Source organism: Tenrec ecaudatus, chromosome 1 (assembly GCF_050624435.1).
Source record: "Tenrec ecaudatus isolate mTenEca1 chromosome 1, mTenEca1.hap1, whole genome shotgun sequence".
Lineage (NCBI taxonomy): Eukaryota > Metazoa > Chordata > Mammalia > Afrosoricida > Tenrecidae > Tenrec > Tenrec ecaudatus.
The window spans coordinates 257,378,698-257,403,278 of NC_134530.1; the positions used below are offsets into that span (position 1 = coordinate 257,378,698).

The 24,581-nt window shown below is 41.7% G+C and overlaps 1 protein-coding gene across 1 annotated transcript in view; it reads left to right on the forward strand.

Annotated features, from left to right (window-relative positions):
• Positions 1 to 24,581, forward strand: part of GMDS (GDP-mannose 4,6-dehydratase) — a 685,335-nt gene that overhangs the window by 355,673 nt on the left and 305,081 nt on the right. The window lies entirely within an intron of this gene.

Below are 24,581 nucleotides of genomic sequence, written 5' to 3' on the forward strand. Positions count from 1 at the left end.
TCCTCTTTGTCTTGAGGAGCTGGTTTTGAACTGCCGCGTTTGGGGTTAGCGGCCCAACTTGTAACCCCAATGCCACTGGGAAGTTCCAATGAACAAAAAAAAATAATAACGCTGCTGTTGAGCTGATTTCAACTCACAGTGAAACCGTGCTTTTCAGAGCAATGGTTTTCAATAGCTGGTTGTTTTTTCTCTCCAAAACTAGATATCCTTTCTTCTGAGGCTCCTGAGTGGACCCAGGCCTACCCATCTTTCTATTATCAACCATGGCCAGGATTCTGTAGCCATGTCAGTGTTCATTAAGTAATAATCAACCACAAACACTGTGTTAGGGGGGAAAAATTTAGACCAGTTGTGTTGGGATCTTCTTGCCTTTTGATCTTTTGTGACCATATGTATTACTAATAACACCAGTTTTCCCAAGCTGACCTTTAGGTTTGCCTCCTCCCTAAATTGAGTTTTCCACTTCTCTCTTTTGTTAAGTGAGTTTCTGACATGATCGTTCTAACTTCAGATGAGAAATGTTTAAATGAATTTGTCATCTTTATCTTAGAGCACCACGGATTCCATTTAGATTTATTTCAGTCTGACCTTTCCATCCCACTGGGGGGTAAATGCATGCACCTGGATAACCTCACACACATTGAACTAACTTGGAGATGATCTACTTGTAAGCAATGTTTGTAGTTAAGCAGTATTATATCTGTGTTTTCAATAGCCCATTAAATAGGTTTATGCGTTAATTTGGCTTTGCCTCTGCTTCTGAGGGGCCAAGGGCTTGAAATTACGCTTAGAGTCCAGCTGCCTGGTAAAAATGTGCTGAGTTTAGAGAGCAAGCATCATGGGTCCAGTTTGAAAAAGCCACCCTGGTTTCAGCCAGTACCTTCCTTGGTTGATTTAGAACACATTCTAAAAATAAACGACTCACTATAAATAAACCTTCTTATATGTGAATTCAATACGAATCATGTTTATTACTGTGTGTGACTGAAGGTTCCTTGACACCGGACCTTATGTAGGTCAAACTACGTTTCTTTGCCTGTAGGTTGTAAGTCTTCAAATTGCCCTGCTGTCCATGACTCTGTGGTTGTGTTGGCCTCCTCCCACTTGCATTAAGACCAGATCGCTCCTTCTGCTCGTCAGTGTGCAGATCCTGAGTGATGCCTTTGCTACATCCCCTGCTGTCCATCCTGCAGGAGAGCAGATGTGCTTGATCATCCAGGGTAACCTGAGTCCTACTATTTCCAGTGAGCTCAGTAGGATTTCTGGAGAGAGAGTTGGAGCAATACTGCTGAAAAATTATGATGAGGCGCAAGAAGTTTGCTGGGGAAAGAAATGGAAGAGCCTTTCTTTGTTCTTGTTTCATTTTGTTTTAGTAGTCTCATATCTTTGCAATTTTAGGGAGACCACATTACATCTTCAGATTGGTTTCTTTTAACTCTATCAATATTGCCTTTACAAGGCACCATGGCAGAGATGCATGAGGAAGTACTTTAGGCAGCTGTTCAAAATTACAGAAGTGTCTATTCAGCCTTCTTTCTGCCTAGAAAGTGAGCATCTTTATTTCGAATCTCAAGTCCTTTAAAAATTTTCTGAAGAATGTGTTTTATGTATTGATACCACCTATCTGGTCTGTGGTCATTATTTTTCCTGTTAATGCTATCTAAAAATTTCAAGATAACAGGATGTTTTGTTTATCTTTTATTTCTATCTCCATACTTCAACAAGCATTCATACCCTTTTTGGAAAAAAAATAATTTTTCTACTTTGTACCATCAGTACTGAATAGTGACATATGGTTTGTGAGTTTATTTCAGGATTCTCTGAAAACAGAGACTTGTCATGGGTAGGCAATATTTAAGATTTCCCACCCTGTATATTCTGCTACTGTAAGTTCTCTTTTTTTTCTTCTTATTTTGTCTCTTTCTGATGATTCTCTAAGTATATTGAGATTTAGGTCATAACTGAAGGAATGCTAGGTACAACTTGTCTGTTTTCTGCCTTTGCATTGAAAGATACCACATAAATGTATATATCTTGGTTAGTTTGGCAAGAACAACCAACACTAGCAGCTGTTTGGATGGTGACTGAAATGACTAGGCTTCAAAGCAATACATTCTATGGGATAAAAAGCAAGGGTATAAGCCCCCCAACATAATTCAGTTCATTAGAAAACGAAGTTTCTGTAACATTAAAATTCCTATGCAAATTTATATATGTAGAGGCGTGCAAGACCCCCTTATACCAGGTGACCACATACATCACAGGAAGGGGCTGTACAATAGGCAAATGCGTGATGGGAGAGGGGGGATGAGCTAGGGGTGTACACGTAATAGGAAGGGGAGGCCCTAGGGGTACACATGTGACAAGATGGGTGGACCCTAGACTCAAGATGGCAACCTAGCCTTGGTCATCCTTGAGTGGGCTTGACCCTTATCAGAAGGAAGTGGGCCCTACTTAGGGTGGGACAGACTACAGAGTCTGATTGCTCTAGATCAGTGGTTCTCAATCTGTGGATCAAGACCCCTGTGGGGGTCAAATGACCCTTTCACAGGGGTTACCCAATTCATAATAGTAGCCAAATTACAGTTATGAAGTAGCAAGAACAAAAAGGGTTGCAAGCATTAGGATGGTTGAGAACCACTGTGCTAAATGGTTGATAACCTTTAGGAAGGATACACTCGAAGACAACTTGGGGAGAAATGTTTCTGTATCCCACATCACCTCCAAGGAGGAAATACCAAATTTCCCGGAAACCTATCACAGTCCTCAATAAAAACTTTCATATTCATTTCCTCATCAAATAGATTTTGGATGCCAACATTATTGGAAATTCTTGCTTACACAGTGGGGATGGATGACCAGATAAGTAAGACACAGCTATGACTTACAGGGTCTATCTGTAATAAACACGTGGGAGAAAACGTTGTCACCAGTCTCAAGTGAACATCAAAGTTTTAAAATCACCTTAATCTCACATTGCTTCTGTAATAGATCTGTATCTCCCACAATATTAATTAGAGCGATCTCACCTTGAACTTGGAAAGACAAAATGAAAAGCATCAGAGTAGAACTGTTCCATAGGATTTTATTGACGGTGATCTTTATAAAAGCAGATTGTCTGCCGTTTTCTTTCCCTGAACCATGTCATGGGTTCAAGCTGCCAGACTTTGGGCTAATGTGCAATGTAATCAATAGGTACATTTGTGCTTTTTAGCATGCACTTCTTCTTTTTTCATACAAGCAGTTTAGGCCAAGCTAGGATAATGTCAGAGCCCAGTCCCCAAGACAAGATGCCACCTGTGTCCACCCTGGGGTGCATACAGGTTGTTACTGGTGACATTTCTGTGTGTTAACATAGACAGCACATACCCCTTAGAACACCATGGCTACAGAGCGAAAGGATGGCCCTGGGGATACATGGGCGTCGATTGCTTGGCATAGCTAATTTAAGGAATTTTATGAATAATACAGAGATGTGCCTCCCATCCTTTCCATTTCTGACCCCATCCCTAGCCTTCACCAAGTTGATTCTAACACCTAGACAGCCCTCATTGTTCAAAGAACAACGGCTTTTCTTTGGTTTTCAGAAGCAGGTCTCCAGGCCTTTCCTCTGAGGCCTCTTTTGGTGAGCTAAAACCCTCAACCTTTTAGTTAGTAGCTGAGTATGTTAACCATTCATACTACCCAGGGTTTTCATGGAGTTTTCCTTGAGTCAACTCCAACTCAGATCACCAGGCCTCTCTTCCTCTTTCCCTTCGAGTGGGTTCAAATTGTCACCCCTTTGACCAGCAGTTCATTACTCAACTGCACCACTGTGGTAGTTACATAATTTTGTGTCAACTTGAAATCAGGTCACAGCCTGATGGTGCCTCCTTGTGGTCATGGCCTTCGCTTAAGGAGGGCCCTAGGATCCTCCACTTCACTCTCTGCCTTCACCTTCCTGCTGGCTGACCCTGATTGCTCCCAGAACCACTGCCATTGGATTCACACGACTTTGCATCCACCAGCCTATGATCTTTCTGCATCCTGTATCATTGCATGGGGCTGCATGAGTCTGAAGAGGGACTTATGGACTAGTAATGCACTTAAAGACTTGAGTTGGACTGGGCTGGATGCTTTCTTGATATATAACTATTTCTTGATCTAAAGCTCTTTCGTATACATATATGAGTGTCACTGGATTTGGTTCTCTAGTCAACCCGGTCCAACACAACCACCCAGGGACTACTCTTTTTTTTTTTTTCCCATCAACAGTTCTGATGAACATCTATGAATCTACTGCAAAGAAACCTGATATGGATGCCATCTTTCCCAGTAGAGGGGGTTTAGGGAGGGTGGCAAAGAGGCCTGTGACCTATAGCAGTGGCTTCTGGACATTACATTCCTGGCTATAACTCAACTCACTGTTTGTCTCATATAGACACAGACCTGAATGTTCCTCTACTGTTACCGAGGAGGACCTCAGTAGTGGAATCAAGGAACAGCAGGAAGTTATGGTAACCCTAGCCTTTTAGCCAAAATTATTTCCCAAGAGTGTCTCTCTCTCTCTCTCTCTTTCTCTCCCCTTTTCCCCCTACACTGTGCTTTTCTTCTCACTTGCACACTTTGGGATGAGGTCAAGATGGTCACAGAATCTCTGTACATATAATATTTAATTTCGTTTTCACTCTAAATCCAGAAAAGGGGGGATGAATTTGATTTCATGGTATCCCACAAGTTTGTTGAGAAAACAAACAAAATGCCAATAATAACACCTATAATATTAATATTGTGTGTCAGAGTTTTCAGAAAGCCCGTCTCTGAGTGTTCTGACAGTAGCATTAATCAGTAGTATTATTTCCATTAAGATGAAAGAAATACAGATCACCAAAGAAACAGCCCACAGCCAAACAAGAGAACATTTTCCCACTAATCTATACATGCTGTCTCTTGGCCACATTAAGTCAAGAGCAGTATGTTCTTAGGTTGAAGAATATATAAAGTAAACTCACTCCTGGCAAGTCCATTATGACTCATGGTGACCCTATAGGACATCATGCTTGGTAAAGTATGGAAGGCCATGAACAAGCAGAAGACCCTCAAAGAGATATCCTTACACTGCTCTTACAGTTTAGTGTCATTTTATTTTTAATTCTAGTTGCCCAAGAATAGGTAACCTCAAATGTGAGGCAAGTGCCAATTTTCCAAATGACAAGAAATAAAGAACTCTGAGTCCACTGAATACTTAACCATTTAGGAATGTGAAGGCAGGGAAGGCCATATGATGAGAAATGTTTAATTGATTGAGTTAATTGAACATAATCTACTTATTTAAAATATTTCAAAATATTGAGCCTTTTTACTCGCCTTTTACAAGGTAATTGTATTCCACTTTCTGAGAATCTTCAGCAGCAGAGAGTCTCTAATACTGTATGACATTCTCTTGAACCCTTTCTAGAGATGCCAGAGGGAAGGCTCTCCATTGAGTTCTCAGTGTTTACCATTAGGACATCTGCTATTTCATTCATCTTAGGGATATGCAGCCACATTCCCTGATCTCCTAATATATTGCTTTTTAAAGTGATTCTTGAAGGGTCATACTCACCTATGAGGTCATACTCTCATAATAATTACAGCCGATATTTTTTGCACCTCTTGTTTTTAACAGATTCTCTCATATGACCTCTTTAAACTTGGAAACGATGATTGATGTTCTTTCCAATGAACCCATCTTTTGTCTCCCACCACCACTCCGAAACTGTGGTTCAAAATGGTATCATGGGGAGAGCACCCTGTGACAGCGCAGGCCTTTCACCAAGGGCTGCATATAAAGGGACTCCCTTTTTGCTGAGGGATATTGGAAGCGGGGTTTGAACCACAGATTAAAGGTTCATCTCTTGACTGTTTTTTCCAACATTCCTTTTTGGAATTTCACACGTTCTTATACGATGGATTTCAATAGAATCAACATAACAAACTTGGCATTCAGCCGAAGTGAAGTCTTCCGGACCAGAGTGCTGGCACAGGGTAGCTGTGCAGTACCCCCACCAGGCCCATCCCCTGTTAGAGGGCAGCTTCCCTGCTCCAGCAAGCTGGGGCTCCGGCAGGACTCTCTGCCATGGCTGTAGGGGAATACCCAAGCACAATCCCCTGATTGTTCCCTGCTAATAAAGCAAGCACGTGGTGTGAGAGGATTTAATGAATTCTGGTGGTGACTGGTGCTCTGGAAGAGGTTGACACTTGCCTTTTCTCAGTCAATCGACATGCCCCGCCCCCCACAACTGGGTAAGGGTGTTGTGTTTTCATGCTGTCACCAGCTCACCTATTGGCGAATCTTGCCTTCCTGGGGTATTTGAAACCTTAGATAAAGAGGCTAACCCTTTATCTCCCCCTAATAAGTAGCTTGCCTTGATTTAGGGAGATGCCAGCTCTTTACAGGGCAAATACCTTCCATCTTCAATCTTCTGACCCGTACTTGCCCTCCTCCCGTACTCCTTAATTTCTTCAGAGCTGCCTGCATGTGGTGGGCAAAAGTAGAATCACAATGTGTCAACCAGCATCTCCTTCTTTAGTGTCCAAGGACCCTGCCAGCTTCTCACTGGAAAAGAGGCCCCCAAGACCGAGGAGTCCTGCTGGGAAGCTGTCATTGGAAATCTCATTCCTTTGTCAAACAGTTGTGTGTCATGGCATCTGTGATACTCTTCCCAAGTGTATGTGTGAGTGTGTTTGTTTGTGGTGGGCGGGGGGGGGGGGGCGCGGTCTGCTGAGGATGGGATTTAGGGACTAGATCCAGCCGGAGTGAAATGTTCTTAATGAAAAGTGGTGGGAGGAGGTCAACATGCAAAACACCCTCTGACACATGCAGTTAGTGTTGCAATAAACAATAACGATCGTGAGCTTTATATAGATTAACCCTTTCCATCTTCAAAGACTCTTACTAATATTCGGTTAATGAATTCCCCCAACACCCCTGTGAAGTAGGTTTTTATTGTCATCACTTTGCCTATAAAGAAACTAAGGCAGAGTTGGAGTACGTATCTGACTAAAGCCACCAAGGATGTCCATTACCTTTTTTTGTGTCTAGCTTCTCCTGGGCGGCGGCAAAGTGCAAAGGCCCCTAAAGTGTCGGATTGTTGCAGATCCCCAGGCCCCACGTGATGCCACACTCAAATGGCCACCCTTGCTCTTGGAAACACAGCAGCTCCTGATTCTGCAGCACTGGTGGCTGCTGCAGATAGCAAAACGCAGCCTACAAACATGTAAACAGTGGCGGGGGGCTGGGGTGGGAGGGTAGGCAGAGTGTAACAGTATAGGCTGCCAAATTCTCTGCTGCCATATGTGCTGTGTAATACTTGTCATCTCAAGTGAGTCATTAAAAGGTTTCCCTTAATGGGCCTTTGAAGTGCCGGGACAGCTTCAGCGCATCTATAAATTGCCACAAACAGCCCTCTGACTGAGCTAGCTAATTGCTTGCTCTTTGACTTATTAGGATCGACTGAGTTAAATAATTTGTCACATATGTGGCTCATAATAAATAATGTGACTAGCCAGTTGTGAGCCGTTTCAGTGATATATGGTACCCCTTTTAGATGTTGTCACGTGGAGCTAACAAATGGGAGCTAGTCTATCTATAGGACTGTCCTATCCCTGTGGGGGGGAAAAAGAGCAAGTTCTGACAGAACAATTGGGGGGATTTTTTTCAAAAGGACTCTAGTTACAACCAAAGGTGTCCATGTCTTCTTCAACTTACCCATAAAATTTGAGTCTTCATTTTCTTCAGCAGCAGACACATATATCACACAGCCTGCGAGTCATTGACTACTCCCAAAAATGTAATCAATATATAGCGGCTTATTATTGATTCCAATGGAATTATTACCAAGAAAATGTCATGCATCCCCTTTGTAGAAAAGATGTTGCCACTTGCCTGCCCCTTGGCATTCACCAGGCCATCATTGATCTTTATGCAAGTAGGAGCTAGAGCCAATGGCTGTGCCCAAGGAAGCAGTGTGACTGGGGACTTACAAACTCTGATAAGTGTCTGACAACGCTTCAATAATGTCAGGGTGGATAGACCTCGGGGCAAAGGGAGATTGATTTGTGAGAGGGGATCTGGGAAGGCAATGATGGCCAATCATGAGGGAAGGAGGGACCTTGGCTAGCAGCTAGAGATAACTACCTCATTGAGCTAGTGACCTGGGGTCTAAGGTGTCTGAGTGATTGTGTAATACGACGGCAGTGCTGGCACCTCTGGGCTGCCTGACCCTGGATACTTTGGTATCAATAGGAAATATTTGTTCCCATTCAGGAACAACAAAAAAAAGTCAAGTGGTTTACCATGTTACGTAATCAGAGTCTGGACACTGGTCTTGTGGAAGGGATTGAGAAGTGACTAATAAGCAGAGAATCGAGCTGTTTGTAACTATTTTTCAAAGTTGTTATAAGAGTATACACAGTTAGCGATTATTATCAGCAACAGAAGCTTTGAACAGCAATTTAATTGCATTTCACGTGGAACTAGTATAACTGAAAAGTGGTTAGCTATGCATTGCTTTTTTTTTTTTTTTGTAAACTTGGTAGATTAATCCTTTCAAGATTGCATAAAGAAAAAAATGTTGATAAAACCAAAAGGTAAAGTGCAACTTACGAACGGCTTCCTTTAGCTGTTCACTTATAGAATGCCAGTTATTGCTATTTATTTGGCTGTGCTCCCCAGGGTACGCCATTGAAATAATAATAGCCGCAACTAATACTTTTTATGGCAATTTAAAAAATTAAAATATAGCATTCTCTGTACATGTCACATTAAAATTAATGCTCTTCTGCTATTTTCTCTAATGACCTATTCTTTTTCTCTCTTTGAATGTATTTACTTAGGGTTTTAATATATCTCTGTGCTTGCACATTATCACTGAGACAACAGGCAATAAAAACGCCAGAAAGTCTCAAACAGTGAGGCCAAGAAGTCACAAACAGCTCCCAGCTGGAGGTTCCCCCCTGCCTGTCCCCCCCTTCCCTCCCCTGCCCTCCCCCTCCTCCCCTTTCCTGGCCAAACCTTTAACCCACAGCACTTGCAAGCTCTCCTGTCGGATGTCCACAGTAATCAGATAATGGTGTCCTGGTGGATGAGGGGCAGCAGGGAACATAGGTGGGTTTGCTGAGTCTGGAGAGCAGTCGTGCCGATCCTTTCACAAAGTGATGGTAGCCAAAGCCCACCTGCCCCTCTGTGAAACAGCCCACCGGACAGGTGACATTATTTGTTCCCTGTGGTTTCTTTAGAAGTCCTGATGAAGCAGTTCAGTTGCTAAGTGAGAGGTTGGCAGTTTGAACCCACCATCCACTCAGGGTGAGAATGATGCCGCACTGTTTCTATAAAGATTTGCCATCTTGGAAATCCTGTTGGCCAGTTCTACTCTGTTCCATCGGGTCTTTATGTTTATTTCTATTGACTTAAATCAATTAGCTGGTAACAAAACTCATCATTTCTGCCTTGTGTGAGATGCCATGTAGAGAAAAATAAGACTTTTATCAATAGATGAGTTAATTCAACTTACAATGCGTGGTTAGCATTTGTTTTGAATACTTTTCTTAAATTACTTTTTAAACTTCATAGGCGTGTCTTGGGTGGAACGAGAATAATTATTCCATTAGAAGGAGTATGTGTAAGGAAGAGTTCATTTAGAGATACTCATCTCAAGATAACTGGCACTGAACTAGATGTCCTTCCCTCAGAGATAAAATATGCTGAGGAAGCATCACACCCAACCCGGATGCGACTTCCTATCCCACAAGCAAAGAAAGAGCCACGAGGATAATTTGGCTTGGATTGTTTTGCAACTGTGCTGTGCATGAGTGTATACAAGTGTGTGGGTGTGTGTAGAAAGAGACCGAGATGGTAGATTGGTTGACAGGTGTGTATATATTGGGCTTCTAAGAGTTGAGTACATAGAGGTCCCTCAAAGCACAAAGGAAGGGCTCACTCCCCGCCCCTCGCAGTAATGGTCTTGTCTCTTCTGGACAGGACTTGCTGTACCAGCCCAGAGGGACCAAGGGAGCACTCAGGGAAATCTAATGATTTGCTATTCCTAACAAAAACTCAGGGTAAAGCAGAGGTGAACATCTTTCATCTCATAGGCCCAAGACTGCGGTGGCATAGCTAGTGAAACTCTCTATCTGCCCCTGGTGAGTTCACCATCGAAATTTGCCTGCACGACACATGGCTGCCTTCTTCCATTACCTAGGAGTTCCGTTTTCCCTCAACTTGTTTGAAGTCCCCATCGTTTCTGCTTTAGACCTTTGCTTTTTATTTGGCAGTGCTGTGGAGCCCGGTAGTGGTGTCATGGGGAAGTGTGTGGCTGCGATCTGCATGATCGGCCGTTCAAAACCAGCAGCAGCTCCGAGGGACCAAGACTGAGCTTTCTTTCTACTCCCATCAATAGAGTTAACAGTTTCAGAAACCCACAGTAAGTCACACACTATGGGCCTCAGCCTTGACTCTATGGCAGCGACAGATTTAAAACTCCACCAGTAAAGGAACATTTGATGCAACTGCATGCCAAATTCCCCGTTGAGTGATTCGACAGCCATTGGTGAGAAATGTCTTTAGTGCCCCAGAAAAGTATTCCTGAAAAGTGGGTATTTTCCCTTTATGCAAGCATTCTGAATTCCATAACTCAGCAGTTGCCTTATCTGTTTGGCAGCGAAGAGAAGCTGGCTGCTTTCATACTCTGACCACCTCCCTCCACGCCCTGTACATTCTCACCTGCTGTCACAGTCAGGCTTCCAATTCCTGGCCCGCGCTTTCGTTTCTGTAGTGTGCATTTCATTCTATAGGCGTTAGCACTGTAAGATGGCTTAAACCATTTTTTTTAGCTAGAAAGTGGATACAAATTATGAGTCATTCATTTAAAACTAGCATTTTAGCTTACAATGCACATGAAGGGCCTACTTCTAATTTCAAGTAATAAACAACTATTGCTTTATAAAATGCTGAATTATACAGCTACTTTCCGTGGATACCGGGGCACACCTTGGATCCAATATGTTCTGCACATTTTCAAGCTTCCAAGCATTTATTTGTAACCTTCGTAGCAAGAGTATACTGAAAAGAGCCCTAAACTGGAATTTAGAGTTTTAAAAATGAATGCCAACTCTGCCATGTTTGAACAAGTGTTTTGAAGTCTTTGACAGAAATTCCATCGTGTGTCAAATTCAAAACTCCAAGAGTCTTAGCAACTGTGAAATGAAATAAGGAATAGAAAGGCGCCTCCCCGGGTGCTGTGTAAAGTAATAGCTCTCAATTACCTTCCATTCGCCTTTACTCGCTGGGCTAGAGGAAAGCTCGTGCCCCTCGTTTATGCAATGCGTGCACTCAACTCTCTCTCCCTGTGTTCGCATCTGTATTGGCCCACGTTTCCTTCACCAATAGAGAACAATAACTCCCCAGTTACTGCTTTAGCCAGATAGAAAAATGAAGGTGTAAACTCAGTGGGCAAACATTACTGACTACAGAGTAGTTGTTAAAAGTAAAGAGGCCCCAGTAATACATTAAAAAAAAAAGTCCTAGCTTTGGAAAATGGAATACCATATTGAATAAACTAATAAATAAGACCATATAGTGTACATTTGAAGAACATACACATTTGTGTATACAAAAATAAAATAAAAACCTATGAAAAAAACATAAAGGTCCACCTTTGGAGCGTTGACTGTCTCAGTGGGGAGAAAACCTGCAGGTCGGGCTATCAGATCCTGTGGTTCTTGAACCTCCCCCAGATCTACTTGTGATCGGTATTCCTGACTGGGTGTTTTCTTCAGAAATTCATTTGTCAGCCTGTTATACTTTTTGTTATGTTGCATCCTCTCAAATTTTTCTTTTGGATAATGGGTACTTCATAAAATTCGGAATCCCTCAGCAGTTGAGGAAATTGCCTCTTACCAGCCGGGTGTCCACTTCTTCCTGGGAATCTTCGTGGCTCTGTGCCTGGGGAAGGCACATTCTAGCTTCCCGTTTGGGGCTGGGTGAGCGTTTTCAGTTGGTGGGTGTGGATAAGTTGATTGAGTGGGTAAGCTGGCGGATGTTAAGTTGTAGAATGTCTCAGTAGTCTCTGTCCATTTTCAAGTACAATTCAAAAGACTGAATTTTGTATTTGCCGGTAAATTATCAGCTGGTTCAGACATACGTATATGGCTTTGTGTGTGTGTGCTTATATTAGTTTAAGTAAATTATCTTCCTTGACATTTAGAGGAGAAAACCCCTTCTTTTTATATAAAACCTCCAGAGATATATCATTTTAGGAAATGTATTTAACGGTTTCCTGAGAGCAATCCTTATTTGGTCCTACTGATATGCCCTTTAAGGGAACATAGCAGGCAGTCCTTTTTTATTTACTATAATATTTGTTGCCATATACAACTATAAAATTTCAAAGTAACTTTTCCTTTTAATAAAGAATTTTCCAGAACTGATATCATCAGAGGAAAAGTGGAGAACTTCTCTAATATTATTGTGAATTGGGAGATAGATGTGGCTGACTGTCTAGCAATTTGCTGAGTGCCTATTTCTGGCATCAATTGAAAGACAACTGCTTCTTTGTTCTTTTTCTTTTTCCCTGTTAGTTAAAAAAGTTAACAAAACTATCAATGTACTATAAACTAACAGATATATTTATGTTGTCGTTAAACGAGTGCTTTGCCAGATGGTTTTCCTTCCTGAAAAGGACTGACGCAAGCCCTATGGACAGTGTCGTACACGGTGCCCAGACGGGCACAGGGTGCCCTGGCTCCCTCTGAGGAGCACAGTGTACACCACAGTGTGGGCACAGCTGCTGCTCACACACTGGGCTTTCTGCTGCGAACGGAGGAGATGATGCTGCTGGTGTGGCTCGCTGCCCTTGCCACACACAGTTCATTGCACTGCCTCCAGGAATTATGAATACGATTTCTACATTACAATTAATCGTTCTTTTAAAAACTTAAATAGCTTTTTATTCATAGTTTCAGCTGGTTTTAATTGTTGAACTTCAATACATCATTCAGAAAGACCCATTAAACTGCTGTTCAAGAGTTAACTGAGGCCCTTTCACTGGAGAGAAAACCAACAGCTAGCAACAGAATTAGCTCATACTCAGTCCTAACTCGCTGCCTGCCTTCTGTAGGGCACGCAGTAGCTCCTGCCACTTAGCGTTTCTAAGCCTTTTTCCCCTTCTGTAATGTAAACTCTGTGAAGCTCAGGCCTTCGACCATATATCCTTTACTGGGTAGCGGGATACAATAAAATCTTTGTTCTCTGAGTGCTGCAGATACATATATATATACACACGCACACACACACTGTCTAATATTTATCTGGTCTGGAATAAGCATTAATCTTTAATTACTGTATAAACATTTTAAACAGGTGTGGAATAACTGCACTCTCAGACAGTCAGTGTTTATTCACTCGCTGCTGGGATGGCACCGGCCCCAAGGCCTGACGGCTTTCACCTTGCTGCGCTTGAGGTGGAAATGGAGGGGCCAGTGGGCAAAGGGTAAAAAATGCCCAAATCCCACATGAATCAGAAATTTCCAGTTATAAATTATGCACCACCATAACATCCTCTACCACAGTTTGCGAGCCAGGAATTGAGTTTGGGGTAGTTTACAGCAGAAAAATGTGCTTTTCTGTGTTGGGGGCAGGAGGAAGTGGGAGGATGGGTTGTGTATATATCCAATAGATCTATGCTTTCTTCTTCCTCATCCTCTTCTTCTTCCTTCCTTTCTTTCTTTCTGTGGATTGTACACACTCGCCGCCTTTTCTGGGCTGCGCACTGAGACTGTGGTGTGAGGCGATATAAGGCAGCATTTTTCTAAGTGCCTTTGCAAACAATGAGGGCTCTGTTGAGGAGAGTCCCTAGATCCGCAGCCTGCCTCACTCCTTTGGAATGACTAGTGGAACCCAGGTTCAAAGCCACTGGCCTCCAAGTGTTTTAATTCAGCACTATTTTTGCTTCTCTAACCTCGGTTGTTGTTTTTTTTTCCCTTAAACCTTCTGAGGTCTCCTTGTTTGGTAGGGAACTGAGTAGTGACTTTTATAATTAGATTAAAGTTAATCAAATGAAGACTTGGGTATATTTTGAATGTCATTTAATATCTTGCTCCTCCTCTCCCCCAACCCCCCCCCCCCAAGCGGACTGTATCGCCTTAAATTCGTGAAAAACCAACCCCCACTTTACCTAGACCTGAGTGTACCGGGTTGAAACGGTACCGACAGACGACAGCAGCTCTCTGACGCGTCTGCCTGTCCTTGAAATACACAAACTCGGTTCTGAGCTAGATCGTGTCCCAAGAGATTGGAAACTTCCTCCTATTTTATTTCTTTCTTTTTGAATGACGCCAAGTGGATCAGATTGGTGAAGTCAAAAGAAGTATGGCAAGAAAAGGCTCTGTAATCAAGGGCAAGCCCGGGGTGAGCTAGTTCCTAAAGCAACCCTGCACGGAGCATGATTTGTGGCCCCAAAGCAGCTCGGGCCTGTGGTAGGTGCAGAGTGATTAAGTTAGGACAACGGGTGATTTCAAAAGGTCGTGCTGTGGACGGAGAAGCCCAGAGCGTGGGGCTGGGGAGCCCAGATGGTGGAGTTTATATGCTCCCGTAATAAAAATTTAAGCACTCTCTCTTGTTCGACGATAATTTATACCCTCTATGTTTCGCAAATGAAGTATGAAAACAAAGCGCAGGCAGAGAGGAAACAGCGGGCTCACAAATATTTTCGACATCCAGTATGTGGGGAAACTCTAGCTGCCATTGGAAACCGCGCTGCGTTTGTTGTGTGACCGTCTTTGTCTCGGTGCGCTCGGTCTGCAGCCGCATCAGGCGTTGGCCCAGCCTTTGACAAGCCTGCATTTTACACGGCTGAGGCGGGGCTCGGGTTTCCAATTTGTTCGGCTGTGGCAACGGGGTGGTGGCCGGTGGGTCTGTTTCTGATTTTTAAGTGGTGTTAAAAAGGTCAGGGTTCACATATTTTCCATTTTATCCCGAGTTCATCACCAGCAAATCTGCCTTTGCCACATTTAATAAACACTATTCATGAACGAAGGCCAGGAATGGGGGTCACGGATTTGTTTCCATCTCTGGGTTTGTGCGAATGTCCATGCACTCTGATGGGAAAGAACTCATGGCATTAGAGACTGGCGGATTGTTTGAGAGTTCTAAAACGAAGTAGACTCATAGTTAAAATGTCTACTGCACATTTCTTACTTATATGAAATAGAAATGATCTCCTCTCCTCCGTCTTTGAAATGACAGACTATTTAATGAATCCATTATTCTTACCTTAGGTACAAAACTTTGGTGTTACAGGGTTTGGGGGCTTTGTTTTGTTTTGTCTTAACTTTTAAAAGTGCTTTAAGAAATTTCATCATTTAGGAATATTATTGAAATGCCCTCTTTCTAATACAGATGTTAGCAATAACTTGCCAAATCACCACTCTGAAAACACTAATCAAACTATCATTCCTAGCTAGTAATACCAATAAATAATTAGAAACGTATGCTGAAATAGCTCTTTTGATGTTTGTTGTTATCATCTTGAGACTTTTTTTAACCGAGAATAAATTGGAAACTGCACCTATTCTCATAAAAAGTGACTTAAATTTGTATAAATAATCGAAGACAATTATGACCTTACCCCCTTTTAGGTCATTTAATTTATCAATTGGAAAATAGTCACTTTTATTTCTTCTCGCTGCTTTATGGGCTAATTTGTTGGAAATTGGTTAATGTCTTTTTAAATGGCACATACCAGAAAATACATATTTTTTATTTTGTGATAAATATGTGATAATTTTAAAGGTTGGTGTTTCCTGTGTGGGTAAAATGTACAAATATGAAGTAATAGACATGCAGATGAGAAGGTTACACTTTATTGGCTAACATGCTATGCAGTGGTGGCAAAGTTAACACCTTTTGAGGGCTGTGCAGTGGCTGCCCTGTTTGGGCACATAAATTGTTAAAGATGTTCATATTGTATGAGCTGAAGTAAACACACAAGTGTGCCAAAACCTTTCAAAGTGAATATGATTTATAAAACTTAAAAGACTCTCTTGTTAGGTGTTAGAATCCTTGAATTAACAAACATAAAATAGCTCATTCCTGTTCTGTTTTAAAGCACAAAAAGCTAGCAAGTTCTTCCATGTAAATTTATAGAGATGTTGAATACAATTACCAGGAGGCTTTTTATGTACGTGTGTGTGTTTTCTTTTTCCCTATTTATATTGGAACACACACACAGTTTTCCTGTGCTCAGAGTCCCTTATAAGGAATTACCATGTGGATGCAGACACAGCCCAGCATCCATAGGTGTTGATGACAGTCTGATTGCCCTATACTCAAGTATTTACAAATAAATAAGAAATATGAATCTTCTAAGGTAAATTCTTAAGACTTTTTCTTTTTCGCCTGCTTAGATGTGTTCCTTTGTTAAGGAACAATATGACTATGTATGATTTTAATCTCATGAGAGCTGAACTATAGCTTCAATTTGGTCTTACCACCTTGCAATTACAGGCCACTGAAGTTGCATATAACAGGCAGAGGCTTTTGAATGAGCTAGCATTGGATTTCCTACAAAAACCTTTCTTTTTTTTCATCATTTGTTACATGTTAAGAGATAGATTAACATAATTAGTTTAGCTTCTAAAGAGTTATTACTCATAACAAATTTCTGTGCCCTTCATATTTAACTTCTAAACTTAGGGGTATTTCCCCCTCACAATGTTTGAATAGGTTGTTACATTTACATAGATTTTATGATTGGGTGATAAAAACAATTTAATCTTACCAATGTCATGAATTGTATAGGCATAAAAAGTATAGCTCTTCCCAAATAGACTTATGTTACATATGTTATTTTAGCCTTCAGAATATTAAAAGAGGAGCTGTTATCAAAGTCTCAAATATAAAGAAAATGTTTTGAAAATGATGGCAGCCTATGTACAAGTGTGCTTGATACAATTGATTTATGGGTTACTACTTAAGAGCCTCCAATAAAATGATTAATAAGAATAAAAAATATTATAGCTAATTGGAGTAAAAGAAAAATAGATCTTTTTTTTTCCAATCTGGGAATATAGTGTGTGGATACAGTGTTAGGTGTTTTTAAGTAAACTTGACAGTGAGTGCAGCTGTGACAGGTTCTCTCATCAGAGGCTCATCGTGACATGCTAGGTAACAATGTATCCTGCTCTTTCACGACATCCTTTAATGGTGCTGGACTCTGCTCCAGGTCATAGACACGAATGGCTCTGTTGAGACACACATTGGCTCTCTTCCTAACACTTTCTCACAAGTTGGCGGAGAGCCCCCACTGTCCAGGTCCTTGGGTAGCACAGACAGTGGAGCTCTTGATGGTGATCCTAAATATAGGAGGTTTGAATCCACCTAGCAGCACCTCAGAGGACAAGCCTGGCGATCAGCTTATAAACCTCACATTCCAGCAGAGCTTATAGAGCGCAGTTCAACACTTTACCACCTGGTGTTGCGACAACTAGGTATAATGAGTCACTGGGATGTGTTTGTTTGGAGAGCCAGCACCCAGTGTGGAAACAAGGTGCGACGACGTGGATGTGCCTTGGTGCCTCTGCTCCCCCGAGAGCAGGGAGCTGTGCCAGGCACTCCTCTCCTTTCCTTTTGTCTCTTGTCCAAAGGGTGTTTATGGAAAGGGAGAACCATTGTTTTAGTTTAAGTTATGAAACAAAATAATTTTATTTCAGTTTCAATACTGACAGATGACCCACAGCCTCTAAAACAAATAAATGAGCTTTCCTCATCAAACAAAACATTATTTGTACTGGTTTGATGTGTGAAGACTGAGAAGTCCTACTGTGGAAATATCTGTTCTTTCAGCGTGATTATCTCCTTTCCTGTTCAAGTGATTTTCTAGAAATCCTGGTTTAAAGACCCAGAGTTCTGAAGTGTAACCCAAACTCAGATTCTGGCGAACGTGGTTGCAGGAAATGTTTTCTCTGAATCTCTCTTGTCATCTTAAGGTACCTGTAATTTCCATATTCTCTGTGTAAAACTAAACGTATTCAATAATACCTGGCTTTCAGTTTGAATTTGAGCAGAAGTAATTCCATATCCAATATATTCTGTCCTTATGAGCGAGACTTGCATTTACAGAAGTATGAAAGGACAGAGCATGTTTGTGAGACCTGAGTTTTGTCGATGACAAGTGATTGGTGTGCTTCCGTGCAGGTCTCTCACACCCCGCCCGAGAAGAGGATCTGACAGCAAGTCTGAGGCTACAGCAGGGCCAGCCCACTCTTAACCAATTTCCCTTTGACCCCTGCTATACTTCCGAGTTTTTTTTCCCTTTTCATTTTTTTCGGGGAGAAAGAGCAGCAGTGACCTTTAGCCACTGACATTTCGACTTCGTGCCTCGAAATTCGCAGAATTGTATCAGCCTGCACTGTAATGCTGTAACTGATGTTCCCCGGGATGGGCTCTCTTGGTTTCCCTCTTGGACGCAGGGCCCGTGGGGCTTACTTACCCTGATGGCTGAGTGGCAAAGTGAGACCTCCACACTGTTCCCCAGGTATGCTAGTTCTGAGGGGGCCTTCTAGTTCCAACTCCCCGGAGAGGAAGGCCACGTCTCTGTGACGCAGTAGATGCTGCTGCCTCTGCTAACACTGGGGCCATCTTGGCATCTCTTTCTTGAGATTGCTCAACTCGCCAGCTCCTGGACTTTCTGAGCGACTGGGGGACGTGCTTGGCACCAGAGCACAGATACAGAATCTCACTCCTGGCACTGAGATCCTTTTGTTGGTCATTTAAGGATTGATCAGAAGCTGCATCAACGTATGCATCCCCCTAGAGGAGAAACGTGAGAGCTGTGCTGGTCTATTTGCAAGACTGTCTGTCACTTGACTAAGGACAACTGCTGACTGACCAGCAGTTAATGTAGTAGCATGACAAAGGTAGCCTTGGCCACATGGTCTATCGGAAGAGAAGCAGAAACTGCGCATTCTTATCCCCCTCCCATCAGTGATCAGTGTGTGTGTAACTCACCAAGTTAGAGAACTTCTAACCGTCTAAATTATCTAACCGTCTAAAGGACTATAGGATTCAACTCCTAAAATCGAAACGTGTGCATCAGGACTTCTCATTCACAGCTCACAACCTAGGAAGATGGTTCTCATCCTCTTTGTGGTGCCATCCGTGTGGTTTTAAGGCCAGGTTTCTTGAGGCAGAGTGCTACGGGATAAGCGTTGGGCTGCTAACCACACGGTTGGAGGTTCAAACCGACCAGCCCCTGCCCCGTGGCAGCACCCGTAGAGATGTACAATCTTGGAAGCCCTATGTAGGGTCACTATGAATGGACTCAGAATGGGCCCAATGACAGTGTTTTTAACTGATGTACAGTGTAACTTATCCTTTCTAGTGTACAATTCTATGAATATTCAAACTGCCTCGTCATGTAACCACCACTGTAACCAAAATATAAAATAGTTCCATTCTGTTGAGACAATTCCCATATCTTCTATTGTAACTTCAAGCAGCCACGGCTATTTTCTACCCCTTTCGTTTTCCATTTTGCAGAACGTCATGGAAACCGGATTATACACATGGTAGCCTTTGGAGTCAGGTGCCTCTCACTTAGTACATGCGTTTGGCCGTGTTGTTGCCCGGATCCGTAGTTCATTCATTGGGATTGCATTGTATGGACCCACTGTTCTAACTGAAGAAGGAAAAGAAAGCCAAATGATAGAACTTTGTAATAAAATTGTATGTACCATATATCAAATTTATATATGCCTCCCAAACATATATAGTTACATGTGATTAAAATGGAAAATGCACTGGTTAGTTTTAAATTCATATCTTCCTTCTTTCAACACCAGTACCATGTAAGTTGTTTGGTTTTTTTTTAAAAGCGGTTGTTCTGAATTTCTCTCTCTCCCTTACCTGAACAGGTCTGTAACCACGTTACTTCATGGCACTGCCTTTAGGGTCCGCACACTATGTTATCTGTGTCCTTGGCTTCTAGTCCAATCATATTGACTAAGATGTTCTAATCTTTTAGAATTTTTATTTAAATATTGTTTTCTTAAAAATGCGGGATGAATGCATTTGAAGGCCTTTAGTGGAGTGGCTAAATCCAGTCTGATGGGTTTCCTAGGCGGGTGTGAGTGGGAATGCGACAGAGAAAGTCTCTGGCCGGGCTCTTATGTTGCAATGCTGAAATGGCAGTGCCAGGCGCTTTTGTGGACACCCTCTTCTCCGAGGACAGGCACCTATACCTTCTGCCTACAGCCAGCGCTGGCTCCAGCGGCTCCTCAGCTCTTCCTCCAAGGCATTATGGTCAGTGGTAGACCATTCCAAAACAAGGGCTTTGATTAAAGAATCCAAAACAAACAAGGCAAGCAAGCGTTTGAAGTTTGGATCCGAATGAGGCGTGGACGTGCTCATCAGGTGGTTAGACTGATCCCATTGTCCTTTTGGTGGACATTACAACTAAATTGTTAACATTGTAGATCAACTAGAATTAATTTATTGTTGTTGTTTTTCCTCAAATATACTATAGTCTAGCCGAATGTTGCCTCGGTCTCCATCCTAAGAACCTTTTAAATTTTATTTGTTCTCTGCTAGAGACATATTAGTAACTAGCTGGTAGCTGGCTTTCCTCACATCAGAAGCCTTAGGACAATGGTTTTCAACCTGTGGTGCATGACCCCTTTGAGTGTCAAACGACCCTTTCACAGGGGTCGCCTAAGACCATCAGAAAACACGTATTTCCCTTGGTCTTAGGAACCAAAGCCCTACCCCTCTTTCCGTCTCCAAGCAGGTGCGTCCACATACAGATACACACACAAACGAGTCCCCAGCGTGAAGACTGCTACCCATGCTACACCATGCTTCAAGATAGCATTTCATTGATATGTAATTAGAAATAAATATTTTACAATAGAATTACATATTGTTTTTGTGATTAATCACTCTGCTTTAATTATGTTCAATTTATAACAATGAAACTACATCCTGCATATCATATATTTACATTACGATTCATAACAGTTGCACAGTTACAGCTATGAAGTAGCAATGAAAATAATTTTATGGTTGGGGAAGCGGCATTAGGAGGGTTGAGAATCACTGCCTTAGGAGAAAGCGTTTTCTAGGAGCACTAGTTCCTCTGCTCACCCTTGGTTCTCTGATAAGAGATTGATATTTACTGTTGATTCTGAGTATGTGCTGTCCCTGATGTCATAAAAAAGCCTGGGACAACGTGCTGGTCAGCCTGACATGCTGGCCAGCCTGGTCCCAATACAAGTGCCACGGAGATCCAGCTCTGAGTATGGCCTTCATGTCGAGGAAACCTCAGGGTCGCAGCTCACCACACCTAAACACCTGAGCACACTGTTTCTGATTGCGTCTTAGTTTGGGTTGGTGGGGGAAGCACTAAAACTTTGCTGCCTTTCCCCCTCAGATGCAGCCTGCTAACGCTTGTCAGTGATCCAAAACCAACCCAGGTTTCTTTTAGAGAATGTTCCATTTTAGCCTCCCATGTAGACAATCAGCAAAATGAATAACAAACCTCATCCCTGTTGAATTCCCCAAAGATGGTATCTTCAGTGTGAATGGTGCCAGAAAGGCCCACAGAGATGTTAATACGTGAGGATGGCTTTGGGAGGTGAGTGAGCACGCACTCTGAGGGGCAGAAGTCACCATTTGAATTCCTTCTTCCCTGCCATCGTTCTGTTTCTCTCCCCGTTGAATTTAGAGTACACTCCTCAGCAAAAATGATAACCAAAGAAAGTAATTGGAAATAAGTAAACTCTAAAACAAATACTAGTGTGAAGGAGTAGAAAAAAATGAAATGGAAATCTAGTGACAAGCAGAGCATTGTTATTGAGAGGTTTTGGAAAAAAGCCTCTTTCACTTTGCTGGCCCAGTTAGGAAGTTTGGTCACTGGTACAAAGCCATACAGCTGCACACAATATAAAGTAAGGTTAACAGCATATTTGGTGAGTTTATAGCTTCCCTAGGGCATTTTAACATTAAAAATAGTGAATGTTAACCCAGTCCATCTGAACTTAAATATAAGCTTACTTTGCAAGAAATGAGGGGTAACCTCTAAGCACTTTTCTCTAAGTTTTATTATTGTTTTAGGATTTTGCATTATGACTTTTTTGTCTGTTTTTATGTGTTTTATCCGGTGGGCTGTGGTATTTGGAATCATCTGCTAATTGGATCGAATGCTCCTAACTCTCAGTTCTGTAGCTTTAAATCGTGTAACATGTTGTTCGTTGGGTGCCTTGAAGCCAGAGTTCCAGCTCCTAGCATCTCTGTGCCTAACAAAATGAAGCACGACCTGGTCCTGTGCCAGTCTCACCATTATTGCTGTTTGAGTCCTGTTTCCACCATGGTGTCCGTCTGTCTTGTTGACGATCTTCTTTTTTGATGACATTGTACTGTATCAGTGTGAGATATGAAAACAATAATTTATAATTTATCAAGGGGTCACAAGGGAGGGCCAGGTAAAAAGAGAAGCTGATACCAAGGGATCAATTGAACGTAAATGTCTAGAAAATAACAGTGTCAACTTATGTACGAATATGCTTGATACAATTGATATATGGATTGTGATCAGAGCTATAAGAACCCCCAATGCGATGATGTTTTAATTAAAAAAAGAAAGGCCTGATGTCTTTCTCCAGGAACTGGTTCCTCCTCTTGACATGTCCCGATGACTTGAGACAAAATCTCCCTACCCTCATTTCTATACAGCTTTCTCAAGGTACTTCTTCCAACTACAGATTTGTCCATTCTTCAGGCAGTTCCTGGTCTACTCAATATTCTTTGCCACCATCATAATTCATAGGCATCATTTTTTCTTCAGTCTTCCTTATTCATTGTCCAGTTTTCATGTGCATTTCAGGTGATTGCAAATACCATGACTTGGGTCAGGAGCACCCAGTCCTCAAAATGACATTTTTGCTTTTTAACCCTTTTAAGAGCCCTTTTGCCCAATACCACACGTTATTTGATTTCTTGACCGCTGCTTCCATGGGTGTTGATTGTGAAACCAAGTAGAAGGAAATCCTTGACAATGTCAGTATTGTCTCCATTTGTCATATGTGCATTCCTGGTACAGTGCTGAGGATTTTTGTTTTCTCTACGTTGCGGTGTAACCCATGCTGAAGGCGGAAGTCTTTGATCTTCATTAATAAATGCTTTCAGCCCTCCTTACTTTCAGCAAGAAAGATTGTGCCATGTGTGTATTGCGGGCTGTTGATGAGTCCTCCTCCCATTTTAAATCCATGTTCTTCTTCATATAGTCTAGGTTTTTTGATTATTTACTCAGTGTGCAGATTGAATAAGTACAATGAAAAGATAGAACCTGCTATTATCCATATTTTCTGACTTTAAACTATAGTTTCCTCTTGTCCAGTTAGAATAACTATTTCCTTTTTTAAAAAGTGTTTTAACAGTTATTGACATGCAATTCACACATCATACAATTCAATGGTTTAAATAAATTAAAAAGAGTTGTGCAGTGAATAACTACTTCTTATTCAGTGTATTGATTCCCTACGAGCATAATAAAAGTGTTCTGGAATTGTCATTCTTTTCAATGTTAACCATAATTTGTTAGGATCCTTCGCATAGTCAATGAAACGTAGGTAAACATATTTCTAGTGTTCTCTACTTTCAGCCAAGAGCCATCTAATGTCCTTCTAATATCCAGCAATGATATCCCTTGTTCCATTTTCTCTTCTGAATCCAGCTTGAGTTCCTGGAAGTTCCCTGTGGGTGTATTTCTGCAATCATTTTAATTACATCAGTAGCTTGCATGTTGTATTACCGTTACTATTTGATGGTTTCTGCATTCTGTTGGACCTCCTTTCTTGGGAATAGACATAGATAGGGATCTCTTCCAGTCATTTGGCCAGGTGGCTGTCTTCCAAATTTCCTTGCATAAATGAGCGAACACTTCCATCCATGTATGGAAACATTTCCATTGGTATTCCCTGAATTCCCAGAGCCTTGTTTTTCACCAATCCTTCAGTGTGGTTTGGACTTCTTCCTGCAGCATAAAGTGTTGTTGTTGTTGTTGTTGTTGTTGTTGTTTTGCATCATTGGTTTTTGATCATATGGTACCTCCTGAAATCATTTCGTTTTAATACGGTGATACTGTGTATTCTTTGCAACTTCTTTTAATGCATCCCAATGTATTCTTCAATATTGTGCACATTAAATTCTTCAGCAATGCACATTGAGGTTTGAATTCTTTTTCTTTACTTCTTTCAGTTTGAAAAATGCTGAGCATGCTCTTTGGTTTTGTTTTCTAACTCCAGATTTTGCACATTTCTTTATAATATTTATTTTCCTCTAGAGCTGCCTTTTGAAATATTTGAATCAACTCTTTTACTTTATTGTTTCTTTGTTTTTAACTATTCCACCTTCAATAGCAAGTTTCAGAGTCTTTCTGACATCCATCATTTCTTCTTTCATGTCTTTTTAATGAACTTTTTGCTCTCTTCATGATGATATGAAGTTTATAACTCATCTCATCTTCAGTCATTAGTGTTCAAAGTGAGGTGATGTCTTGCCATCCTTGTGT